This window comes from Echinops telfairi, unplaced genomic scaffold, assembly GCF_000313985.2.
Source record: "Echinops telfairi isolate 266 unplaced genomic scaffold, ASM31398v2 ScPeMD7_7469;HRSCAF=8507_0, whole genome shotgun sequence".
Classification (NCBI taxonomy): Eukaryota; Metazoa; Chordata; class Mammalia; order Afrosoricida; family Tenrecidae; genus Echinops; species Echinops telfairi.
This window is the reverse complement of record NW_022111372.1, coordinates 56,283,190-56,297,129: the sequence shown is the minus strand read 5'-3', so window position 1 is coordinate 56,297,129 and position 13,940 is coordinate 56,283,190. Positions and strand designations below refer to the sequence as shown.

Here is a 13,940-nt window from a genome sequence, read left to right as displayed (position 1 = left end):
TCTTATGAAGTCATTTCATTCTACTGCTAAATAAAATGCTCAAAGTTAAATAAGCTAAAAATATCTCATTCATACTTTTAAAAAAAGAGAGAAAAAAAAAACCTAGAAGGATAAACTAATCAAAACTCTAAGAGAAGGCAGGATAGAATTTAAAAAAACAAGAGTCCTGATTTTCCAAAGGTTCTGAAACCCAGTATTAAGAAACCTGATCCATATGTTTAAAGGCACTCTATTGCAACTAAGCAATAAGACTATCTAGTAAAATATGAAATAAATAATCATATAGTATAGGAAGGAATATATTCATCACCTAAGATTACAGCACCCCTTCAAGCACAGCCTAAACTTACTCTATATTATTCTGTATACACTTAACTCCTGATTGCATTTTATTTTCCTAGATTAATTTACCTTCATCTCATTATCCCTTCCCTTCATCTCATTATTCCACTAATTTTATTCATATCTTTCCATGTAAGGTGTTCTCTGGTAGCATAGTGCATTACAAAATGAGCTGCCAACCATACTCAGCAGTTCAAGCCTACCTCCAGGGAAGAAAGATGAGGCTTTCTACTCCCATAGAGATTTACAGCCTCAGAAACCCACAGAGGCAGCAGTTCTCTGCCCAACTTGGTCGCAACAAGTCAGAACTGATGCGATGGCAGTGGGTTTGGTTTTGGGTATCTTACATTTTATGTGCAACTCTCTTTTTTCTTTTTCTTTTTAAAAATAAAGTAAGGTTTAAAATGAGGACACCATCCTTGGTAAAGTGGAGGGAAAGCAAAAAAGAGGAAGACCCTCAAGTAGATGGATTGGCACCGTGACTGCAACAATAGGCTCAGGCCTAGAAGCAATTATATGGATGGCGCAGAACTGAGCATTGTTTTGCTCTGTTTCAGTCTGTTGTACAGTGTCACTATGAGTTGGGATAGATTCAATGGCACTTAACAACAACAAAATTTAAATACATACAACAGTAGTGAAAGTGATTATCATATCTCTGGACTGAGAAAAAGGAAACGGGGTGGAAAAAACAAACAAACTACAGACTTAAGAGATTAAATACAAATATAACCCCCCTTGTGAATACCAACCTAATCCACAAAAGGTAAAAACAAAAACAAACTACATACCTAATATTCTAATAATGATTGTCAGTTTCATAAAACATGTCATTGGCAAAAATGACAAATACATATGGGCATTCCTGCAGCCAAGCTAGCTAGAAATAGTACAATCTGAACTCAAAAAATCCACAAGAAATAGAATTACTCTATTTCTTCAGAGATCCCTTACTTGGTAACTATAACACAAGTAAGAAAGTACAATGGCACAGGAGAAAATACGCTTGCTTTTATATTGTTTTTCTTTTTAATTCAGGCAGAAACACACTGAACCAGAAACCAACAAATGTCTACATCCCGTTACTAGTTGACAAGAAAGCCAAAGGGCAACCAAATATAGTGACACTCTGGTTGTGGAACAGCTCCAAGCTCGAACTTTCCACTACTCAAACAGCGATGTCAAGAAAGATCTGCTCATCTAAGACCCAGAACAAAACCATACCCAAAGTGAATGATGGGGGGGGCACCCACTGCCCATCTGGAGACAACTGGACATCCTCTCACAGAAGGGTCACAGGGAAGAGATGAGCCAGTCAGGGTGTGGTATAGCACAGATGAAACACACAACTTTCCTCTAGCTCTTTGGTGCTTCCTTCCCCCCACTATCATGACCTCAATTCTACCTTACAAATGGGATTAGACCACAGTATGCACACTGCTACAGATTAAGAGCCCGAAACACAGGGAATCCAGGATAGATAAACCCCTCAGGGCCAATAATGAGAGTAGAGATACCAGGAGGATTAGAGGAGGGTGGGGGGAGATAGAGGGAATAGATCACAAGGATAAATCTAGAACCACCACCCCCCACCAGGGAGATGAATAATGGAAAAGTGGGTGAGTGCGATGGAGGGCAATGTAAGATATGGAAAAAATAATTATAACTTATCAAGGGTTCCTTAGGGGGGTGGGCGGGGGAGGGAGGGAGAAGAAATGGGGAGCGGATATCAGGAGTTCAAGTGGGAAGAGAATGCTTTGAAGATGATGGCCTATGTGCAAAGGTGCTTGACACACTGGATGAATGTATGAATTGTGATAAGAGATTTAAGAGCCCCCAATAAAAGTATTTAAAAAGACAAAAATATGCTCAAGTGTTCCTAACTTTGCTTGATAGTGAATCAAAAATTAAACTTGGAAAAACCTACACAAACCAAACACAAGTGACACTCTCACTCAGACAACATTTTATGCCTGTGTTAGTGCATGAAAACATCCCTCACTGTGCTTTACTTGCATAAATTACCGTAACCATGGCTCCAAAGAAAGTTAGCAATGTCAGCAGTAAAGCGAAGGGGGAACCGAGAATCACCATAGAGTTAAAGAGAGAAATCACTGCAACATCTGAATCAGATCGCCGCTGGTCTGATTTGGCAGCTGAATGAAGCACGGCTAAATCGACATTATCAACATTAAAAAAATGTGATTAAAGCAACTAATGTAGCAAAAGGTGTGAAAATGTTAACCACCAAACAAAGAACTATGTAAAAGGTTGAAAAGTTACTATTAATTCTGACAACATGAGTGAATCACACACTGAAGAATAGCTAACAGCAAAACTTCGGTTTCTTTGAGTTTTGTAGAGTGCATACAGCCTTCTGACACAAGATAGTAATGCCCATCTCTTCTCCCAAACGCATTCCTTCATTCAACTCAGCAAACATAAGAGGAGACGGGAGATTACATTCTAGCTAAGGAGCTTACTATCTAGTGACAGATACGACAACACTTTTATCAATTACAATTATGTTAACAATTGTAAGAAAAATAACTAGATATTCTAAGAGTATAACAGGAAACCTATCTGGTGGGGCAGTGAGGGGACCCAGCCATATCCCTGAAGAAGTGATGCTGGGATTCGGCTAAAAGAGAAGCAGAGGTTAACTAGGTAAGAAAGGAGCGAGAGGTAAAGCCTCTTTGATAACAAAGATAACTTAATAACTGCTAACATTTGTTAAGACCCTAAGGCAGGAACAATTTTGTGGACTGAATTGTGTAGCCCAGGGGTCCTCAAACTTTTAAAACAGGTGGCCAGTTCACTGTCCCTCAGACCCATTGGAGGGCCGGATAATAGTTTTTTTAAAAAGCTATGAACAAATTCCTATGCACACTGCACATATCTTATTTTGAAGTAAAAAAACAAATGGGGCAAAAACACCCAGCGGGCGGGATAAATGTCCTCGGCGGGCCATAGTTTGAGGACGCCTGTAGCCTCTAAAATGCATCAATCAGCCTGAGACCAGATTCTCGGTCCTTTGGAAGCTATGCAATGATATAATCATCCCCCATGATTCGATCTGATGTGATCAACAATCAGTTGTGAAGAGATTAGGATGCAATACCTTTCTCAAGTCACATCCCTGACGTGGTAATAAGACGTGGCCTACATCATGGGGTGTGGCCTATATCATCTCTTCTCTTACAAGAGTTAGGAGAGAGAAGCTAGTAGAAAGAGTAAGCCAACAACTGAAAGAGTACCATCAAGAAAGAAAAGCAAGAAGCAGCTCACTTCCTTCTGACCTGGGATCCTTGCACTGGGAATTGCCTAGACTCAAGGGAAGACTGATGCCAAACCACATGAAGACCTCCCAGAAATTTAAAAAGGCATGGACCTTTCCTCCAGAGCTGACAGATACAGTTTTACCTCGGAGCATGCACCCTGAGTTTGGATAGATAGCCTTCTACACTGTGAGAAAATCAAGTTCTGTTGGTATTTCTAAATAACTCAGACAAGAAGGGGAGGAGGGACCACGGGGATCAAGGTCCAAAAAGCTAGCCATAGAAAGCATCAGGAAATGTCATGGTTGGAGTTTCTGACCTGCAACTAAAATTATCAAAAGAAGATAAAGGGTAATCTACATTGGTATTTCTATAAAACACAATACGGAATAGAACTGAACTAGAAACAGAGTTCACAAGATGTAAACAGTGAAAAGCTCATTGGGGAAGTAGAAGAATTCCCACCTGAACTTTACCTCCAAGATCAAAGGACAAGGGCTAGTGGTGGGGAGTCACTTCCTCGAAACCGTCGGTGAAGGCTAAACACAACTGTTCCTAAAGATCATCAAGAAAGGGGTCTACATAGAGCAGGGAGTCGGCTTGTGCTTCAGAGTTTGCAAAGAAAAAGCAAACACACTTCTAACCCAGTCATCTAAAACATCTGAGTAAAGAGAAGGCACTGCCCAGCCACAACCAATTCCGCACTTTCTCACCCTGGTTATTTCGTTCCCCCACCACACCCCACACTGAGTGCACCCGGATTTAGAATCACAAAGTAGAACTACCACCAATCTACACATTTCCCTTTCTTCACAAATGAAATACAAATAATTACAAACATTTAAGAAAAGATGTTCACTAGCACTTAAATACATTAGGAGTTGGGTTTTTCCCATTGTTTATAACCCTAAAATGGAGAACATAGCACTTCCATATAGACTCCGACCTATCATATGATAGTCATATAAACAAGAACAAAGAGGGGGTAAAACCCTCATCTATATAAAACACAAGCTCTTTAAAATGGACTCACCACCCCTTATCACAATTCCAGCTCTTAGAATTTACTCCAGGATAATACGCAAGGATGGGCTAAAGACTAAGCTTTAAGAATGAGCAATTTAGCTTTGTTCGTCATTGCTATCAGTTAGAAACAAATCTCGAATAAACCAATGAACCAGCTGTACATTTGCACAATGAAATAGTCCTAATTTCTAAACAATTATGCAAACCCACTGCTACTGCCTGGATTCCAGTTCATGGCAGTCCTTATAGGGCAGAGGAGAACTGCTCCATGGGGTTTCCAAGGCTATAAATATTTATAGGGGGCAGATAGCCTCATCTTTCTCCCACATGGCAACTCCAAAACTCACTGTCATCTATTGAGGCTCAGAGTGACCCTGTAGCACAGGGTAGAACTGTCCCTTTTCAGTTCCTGAGACCGTTAACTCTTCACAGAAGTAGAAAGCCTCATCTTTATCCCATGGAGACACTGATAGTTTAGAGCTGCTGACTCTGCAGTTAGCAGCCCAACCCATAATCCATTTTGCTGCCAGGGCTCCTGCACTTGAAAGCTCTATAATTCAAAGGACATTAATTGAAAAGAGTCGTGATACAAATCTCCCCTTTGTGTACAACTTTCAGAAATAAAGCTAACCTTTAAACAGTGACAACAATGCATGAAACTATCTACTCTCTTCCAAAACTAAGCAACAGATACAAAGAATGGTTAGCTTCCAAAGCCCATGTTTGAATGCAAAGCTTTTCAGAAACAGAACTCCATGTTTTAAAAGAGCATGGCTTACTTTCATATGAACACATACACACACACACTCAACATCCCTACATTTAAAATGTCTCATTCCTCCTCTTCATACCATCTGTCACTACCTGCCATTTCTTCTCTGGAATATTCCAACAGTCTCCCTTCTCCAGTTTCTCCTGCTTTAATGCATCCTCCCAACTGACTGGCAGGCACAGATCTTGCTCAAACACTCTCATAACCCCCTTCCCTTTCAACCCTTCCTACCACCTTCATCCCTCCTCCAACCCCTGCAAAGATCATAAACACAAAAGCTTATAGGGCCTTCTAGATAAAGTGAAGACAGTCTATTCTTCCTCTTTCCATTCCTCCTTCTTTCTTAAGAACTTTGTCCTTAGGGAAAGGCTGCCCTTTTGCTCTCACACTGCTCATTATGCTAAGGAGTGCCCGCCTCACTAGTGTTACTCTTCCTCTTACACACCACTCAATTGTTGGGCTGAAAACTGCGAAACTGGGACTGAGTTCTGCTCCAGAACCACGGGCACAGTGATGAAGGGCAGTCTCAGCGGCCACCCATCTCTGCAACCCGTTACTACTGTGTCTTTTACGACGATGAGTTTTGTTCCACGTTTCTCCCTAAACAGGACTCTCTAATGTGAACCCTTTCAGAGCAGCAACTGCAACTCTCCACTAAAAGGAACCAGAGCTACTTGGAGTAATGGCTGGTTCCTGAATTCGAGGCAAGTACAAGGACATCCTGTGCTAAAAAAGCAAAGAATCCTGCAAGGCTGATGGAAGCACTGACACTGAAGAGGCATTTGACAAGATCCAACACCCATTCCTGATAAAAGCACTCAACAAAACAGAAATAGAAAGGAAATTTCTCAGCACATTAAAGGTCAGAAATAAAAAACCACAAGCAACATCTTAACGCAATGAGGAAAAGCTCCACTAAGAAGTCAAGGCCAGAAATAAGGAAGAAAAAAGAAAATTAAAAGAGACTACAGAGATAACCAAATACAAAGAGTGTACTTTGTTTAGATCCTGGTTTGTTTATAGTAGTTTACTAAAGAAGGAGGGCTATAAAAGATATTTTTAAACAACTGGGGAAATTTAAATTTAAACTAATATTTGATATCGCATTACAGAATTAATAATTTTCTGAGATGTGAAAGCAACAGTGGAGATGCTTATATGTAAAAAATGCATGTGACTACATGTCTGTAGTTATATACATATATGCGGTTGGGTTTGCATTATGTGGTTTTCATATACATGTGTGTTTGTGTGATCCTAAAAATTTGTGGAAATATTCCACAATCCTTTAATTTCTTTTTTTCCATAACCATGTTGAAGCCCCTTGTATATGTATGTACATACGTACACATACACACACACACACACACACACACACACACACGGGAGAGGGACTGCCATTATTTAGGATACATGTTGAAATACTTAGGGATGAACTATCATGCTATTTGTAACTCACTTTCAAATTATTTAACAACAATGAAAGAGGAAACATATAATGGGGGACTGAAACGGGGAAAAGAAAGGACCCAGCTAAGGCAAAACGCTAGTCATTGATGAACTCTAGGTAGAGTTTGTTTCCTACTTTGTATACATAAAACATTTTATGATTAAAAAATAGGGGGGAAAAGAACAACATAAAGAACCATCAGCTTAAAATTCATACCACAACATATACCCTATATATTCAAGTATAAGCCGACCTGAATATCAGCCAAGGCACCTAATTTTACCACAAAAACTGCATTAAAAGAGTGCTGAAAATCTTGACTTATACATGAGTATATACGGTACTAACAAGAGTGAAGACATGAACACCCTCATGCAAAGTCTCAAACTAAAAAGGCAGTCAGCCGTCCTGTTCATTTCAGCTCAGTGTGACCCTAGCTAGAGGACAGAGAACTGTCCCTGTGGGTTTCCCAGGCTGTAAATCTTCATGGGAGCGAAAACTGTATCTTTCTCCCAAGAACACCTAGTGGTTTCACACTGCTGGCCTGCAGTCAGCAGCCCAACTTGTAAGCACTATGCCACCAGGGCTCCTAAGACAAAGCTTAGGAGAATAAAATTTTAAGCTGACTGAAGCATCTGTCCTTGGGAATCTGTCCAGATGATATGCGTTTATGTATGTGAATGACCTGAGCACAAAGGTCTTCCTCATAGATTGGAAATAACCTATCTGCTTTGGTCAGGACTAGTTACACAAATTATGGCACATTTGTACACTAATTCTGCTTAATTATCTACCTAAAACACATGAGCCCTCTTTGGGGACTGATATGCAAGATCAGCAAATTATACTTCATTTTAAGTGCAGAACTTTGTGTATAGCACACACACATGCACACACAAGAAAGGTAATAGGCTAGAGCTATAGGGAATGGAAGGTTTCCTTTTTTTAACTGCATACTCTTTGTACCTATGAATTTTGTAACAGATGTGTGTAACTACTTAAAAATGTATTTTGCTAAGTACTGATTGTTGCTATTTAATTAACTGTTCATATTATAGTGGAGTTGCTGCTTAACTGGGGCGGCCAAGTCTAAAGTTAGTGTTTAAGGTAAAAATGTGTCTTTAAAAGCCTCTAAGGAGGGAGGGCGGGGGAGGGGGGAAATGAGCTGATATCAAGGGCTCAAGTAGAAAGAAAATGTTTTGAAAATGATGGTGGCACCATCTGTACAAATGTGCTTGACACCATGGATGGATGGATGGATGGATGGATGGATTGTGATAAGAGCTATAAGAGCCTCCAATAAAGTGATTAAAAAGAAAAAAGAATCCTCTAAGACTATGGCCCTCTGGAGACCTGCTTACTCCATCTCAATTATTCCGACACTGCTCATTTTTACTGCAGCACAGTTCCATCAATTGATTACTAGATCAAATAGTTGGCTTGTGTTCAGGCTTAATGTCCCAACATTTAAAATGTGCATGTTTAAAATAACTATAATCACACTCATCACAGCTAGATGAGACGCATTCAGGAACGGAGACAGGTTGAGAGGAAAGCAGACTGCCACTTTCCATCTCACACTAACTCCCTGTTCCTGTCCATGTTCCAGAACCTCCACTGTTAGGTTATTTTTCTCTTCTTTTTGTTGTCAGATATAAAGAGCAGAATTTGTGTAAATGTACCTAAGATGCAAAATGAAACAGTGAGTTTTAAACACACATTTCAAAACCTGTGCCTTTATCAATTAGCCAAACCATTAGAGTAGAGGAGAAAAACCATACCTCAAATAGAATGTGCTGATTAAATGAGATTAGGAATTATATGGCTGTAGCAGAATCCCCAAGTCAAGAGAAAAAGGAAAGTGGTAACAACCCCTATTGATCAGTATTACAAGATCTCAGGTTCTGACCTTAGGTACAGCCCATACCTATCTGTTGGTATTCCCATATACCAATGCACTCAAACCAAACTCACTGCCATCAAGTTGATTCCAACTCACAATGCCCCTATAGGACAGGGTAGAACTGCCTCAGTGGGTTCCCACAACTTAATCTTTTCAAGACTAGAAAGCTATCTCTTTCTCCTGCAGAGTAGTGGGTGGTTTCCCACGACTAACTTCGTGGCTAGTGACCCAACACCTATACCAACATAGAGATTCTTTCAATCTATACTCCGGGTAATCTTGTAATAGTACTAAAGTCAGTTATTAACCCTGAAGCTAAACACTCCGGAATCTTTCTTAACCCTGGTCTTTCCAGTTAGCACCAGACCCATATTCCTACTAGACACTTCTCTTGGATAATTCACCCATAGGCAATTCAAGCTCATGATAACCCAAACTGAAATCATTACTTCTCCACAAACCCCCTCTTCTAGTATTCCCTCTCTTGGAGATGAGAACAAAAATCCATCCAGATGCCTAAGGCAAAAACCTGAAATTCATACTAGATTCCTCCCCTCTCCCACTCCTATAGTAATAGCTCAAGCTCTGCAGATGCAATCGGCACACCCACAGCATCTCCACTGTCCACACCGCGGTTCACTTTCATCACTGCTCTCGTGTCACTCTCCATGCTTAAGTCGCTTCCATCTATCCTGCTAAAGTGAACTTTCTAAATACAAATTTGATTATGTCATTCTCCCTACTCCAAAAGGAGGAGAAGCAAGAGCAGGAACCACAGTAACAGCATAGTAACCAAAACCCAGCTCCATTGGAGAACACGAAGGGACGCAAAGATACAATGGACCACCAGGTATGTGTTCCTACAGCACTCTATGTTCCTAGTCTACTACACACTGTCAGATCAAATTAATTAGGTGAATGCATGTGTTATTGTGAGAATCAAGAAAAACTCATCTGCCACTAAGAGGTGAAAATGAACCAAGAACAGATGGTAATGGTAATGAAGGCACCTAAGGAAAGTAAAGGACCTCACAGATCCATAAATCACAAGTGCATTTAAAATAAATGGGTAAGTTTTGCCATAAGAAAACACCAGCCATCCTTAAATTAGGCTGAATGGCATTGTTGCAATCTATCAGATGCCTGACTACTTTGGCTGAGTTCAGACTAACCAAGCCATCTGATTATGATCTGACCTGGTAGGTAAAGTTTACGTAGATGCAGAGAATGTTCCAATCATTTGACTTGATTATTCATGTCCCTCATTTTTCACTTTTAAAGAATAAAAGCATATGAGTTAGGATCTAGTACACAAATATGACTATCAGAAGAGAATATTCTAATCATTCCAACAGTGTAAATCATTGTAAATTAGCAAGTTGGCATTCTGGTTCTATATACATCAGTCTTATAAACCCAGCTAATGTGAGTCCAACCCTGGAGTTAAAAGATGCTTTTAGCTTGATTCTGAAATTTGATTCTGAATCAAATTTGATTCTGAAAGTGCTAAATCTAAGATACTAGCAAATTCAAAAAATGCACCATACAAGAATGAAGCCATTAACTACATGTGGCTATATAGATTTAAATTAAAATTAAGTAAAATTTACAATTCATTTCTTTAATCACAGAACCACATTTCAAGAGAACCACCTGTGGCTAGTAGCCACCAGACTGAAGAGCACTGCAGTTTACACTTCCATCACTACAAGAAGTTCTGTTGGATAGAGCTGTTCTGGAGGGTTGCCATAGCACTGTGAGGCCTCTGGGGAAGCAGTCTGATAGGTAACCCCTCTTTGGCAGATACAAAACTTGATACCAGACCAGGGGTTGGCAAACTGCAGCTTGCAAGTCCTATGGCTCTGAAGTAAAATTGAAAAACGTTAAAGAATATTATTCAGACAATGGTAGTTTCATTTGTTTGTAAAAATATATTCATGGCTCTCAAATAATTTTTAAATTATTTGACAAGACTCTTCCTTCTCAAAAGGTTGCCAACCCCTGGGCTAAACAATTTGCTTTCTACAGCAGATAAGACACAATACTTATTACCTGTTTCCTTTACAATAATTCCTTGAAATAAAAATATGGTTTTAGTCTTTAGAATGTCTGCCCTTCTATTAGATTGTGCAAATATTTAACTAAATCATTTAGTTGCTAACCTAAAGCCTGACAGTTCAAACCTCCCAGAGGCATGTTGGGGGCAAAGGTCTGTTGACTTATTTGCACAAAAGCCATCGTTGAAAACCCTACAAAGCACAGTTCTACTGACAGATGGAATCACCATGAGTCAAGATCAACCAGACAGCAACTGATTTATTACAAGATGAGGCACTACACCATTGACACTGGGGGGGCGTGGGGGGGGGGGCTCGCTCAAACTATTCACTGGGGGCAAAAAAGATACCTTTATCTTGACTTGTGGGCTATAATACAAAAGTACTTCATTGCCAGGGGTAAGCCGAGTGATTCTTTTTCTGAAAAGGGGGCAGAAACCAATGGTGTAAACTAAAGGCAGTTAGCACACAGATTAGAAGCCTGTTTTCTGAAGTCAGAACTGCCTGGGTTCATAACACATTAACCCAGGACAAACCGTTTCTTTGTCCCATAGTAGCTATGTGACCTAGCCTAAGTCTTCAGTGTGCTCAGCTATGAAGTAGAAATAATTCTGCCTGTCTCACTGGGTTACTGTGAGGATGAATTCATATAGAAAGTACCTAGAATAAAGTTAGCTGTTACTACCTTCAGCCTTTACTCCTGCTGCCTCTGCCATCACCACCACCCAGACTACCCTGCACATGACAGGTGTGAAAATGCTCACCCAGGATATTTGCAAATGGAAAGGTACTAAACTAAACCAAGGATCAAAAATCAGAGTAGTAAAGCCTATGGGTGGGTGGGTGGGTGGGTTGGGTGTGTGTGGGTGTGTGTGTGTGTGTGTGTGTGTGTGTGTGTGTGTGTGTTAAATAAGCTTAAAGGAAGTGAATGATCTGAACAACTAGAGAAAGTCCTATTTTCAAAGAGTTCTTGAGTCTTACAGATAAGGATGGTAAATTTTTAAAATTTAAGCCTACAGTATGAGCTACTGAGTTATGTATATAACCAATACATACGAAGGAGGAAACTGAGAAGATACAGGTTTGAGTTCACGAAGCCAAACAATACTTCTCCATAGTAGAATGTACATTTTAACATTTCAATGCATTGTCCCTCCTATACTTAAATTACCTTTACGTTCACTTGATAATCTGACTAAAGATCTTATGGTTCAAGTAGGCAGAGCATCTGACCTGACTAACATAACATGCCAAACATTAGCCCAGTATGTGTTCTTTGAGCAGAAACGCTTATTAGCTAGCTGCATCTCATTCTTCCAGATAGGCATGCAAACTTCGGCATACTTAAAACATGAGAAGCGCCATAACTTTGGGTACACATAGACACATACACAAGCTTGACGCGGGCTCTGTTATTTACTAGCTGTATGACCCTGGACAACTGGCACTACCGTAAATGCTTTTGAGCTTCATTTGACTTATCTGTAAAAGTGCAGGTAAAGCATTGGGCAATTAAATAAGAAATATAAGTGCCGACCACCAAACAACGCCACTGCCATCTAGTAGATTCCAACTCATCACAGCCCTACATGACTGAGTAGAACTAGCGTCCCTGGGGTTTCCAAGGCTGTAACCCTTTATGAAAACAGGCTGCCACATCGTTCTCCACCTCTAGAACGGGTTGGTGAAAGCAGTCAACCTTTTGGTTTGCAGCCGAGCACTTTGAGCACTGTGCCAGGAAATTAGCAGATACTTAATAAACAGGTGCTACATTTAGGAATCCTTCCTGAGAAGACTCGAGTCCTAAGAATGAAAGACTACTACTTACAAGACACCCTACTGTACTGCCATCAAGTTTGATTCTGATTCCTGTTGACCCTATAGGGTTTCCAAGGCGATACATCTTTACCATAGCAGACAGCCTCATCTTTCTCCCATGGTGTGGCTAGTGGGTTTGAACTGCCAGCCTTGTAGTTAGCAGTCCAACGCTTACTCAACAGCACTAGGGTTCTACATGATAGCTACAAAATATATTTTGACCAAATAACAATAATTTTTGTAATGATATTTCAAAAATTACCATTTGCTTTCCATACTTTATAAGGTATTTCCCAAACAAAATAATCCTTGTCTACTGCATTCCCACTTAGCTATGATCATAAACCAATTGAAGCTACAATAAAAATAACTGCACTTATTATAGGAAACAAAGTTTTTATTAGCAATTCTGTCATGTACACTTTCATAGCCAAACTAGGTACAACTATCTAACATTTCTTCTTTTCCCTATGAATGGAAAAATAAGTAAAGAATTTGTTTAAGTTGCTTTCGGTGAGCTGAAAACAAAACAATACAGGGCAATTGCTTACCTGGAAAATATTTTGTACTTCAGATCCACCAATCCAGAATGCCTGGGGGGAGGGGAGGAATTCCCCTTCAGACTAGTTTGAGAAAAGACAGCAAGCAGTCAAGCATCTTCCAAGATTCTTTCCGTTTACTGTATCCAATTTTCTTCAACAAAATCCCAAACATGCACTTCGGCAACTGTTGAAAGACAGAAAGCAATCCATACACCCACCATGGCACCAGTGGCAAAGGACAGCCACCAAGACTGGAAGGGCTGTTGGAGTGGTAGATCTGAGGCACAGAAAGTTACAACCCGAGTCAGCTATTTGGCATACAAGATCTGTGACAGCATTCCTCACCGGTGTGTTGACAGAAGGTACAAGAAAAACCACATGGCAAAGAATGAAGCATCACTAACCTTAGTTACTCGTTTATGACGAACAGCCTGAGAGCAACTATAAACAAACCTACTCTACTATCCATGTAAACTGTCCCACACCATTCAGTTCCATATCCATTAAAGCACAATAAACTTCCATACCCAATTTCTAAGACAGCTCCACTACCACAAAAGCAGCTTGTCAGCAAAAATTAATGATATGCAAACACCTAACTCACCACCACAGAGTCAATCCCAACTCATAACAACCCTACAAAGCAAAATGGAAATGCCTCATAGAGTTGTCTGTCTTTACAAAAGGAGTCTGCCATGTACATCTCTCTCCGTGGAAGCGGCTGGTGGGTTCTGATCACTGACCTTTCATTT

General features: G+C 40.1%; 1 protein-coding gene across 4 annotated transcripts in view; it reads right to left on the bottom strand.

Annotated features, from left to right (window-relative positions):
- Nucleotides 1–13,314, bottom strand: part of FBXW11 (F-box and WD repeat domain containing 11) — a 148,833-nt gene extending 135,519 nt beyond the window's left edge. For all 4 annotated transcript variants that reach the window (XR_006679524.1, XM_045284604.1, XM_045284605.1 and 1 more), the window contains exon 1: nt 13,198–13,314. The gene's annotated coding sequence lies outside the window, so the exon portion shown is untranslated. The remainder of the gene's footprint in view (nt 1–13,197) is intronic.
- Nucleotides 13,315–13,940: the final 626 nt, after the last annotated feature.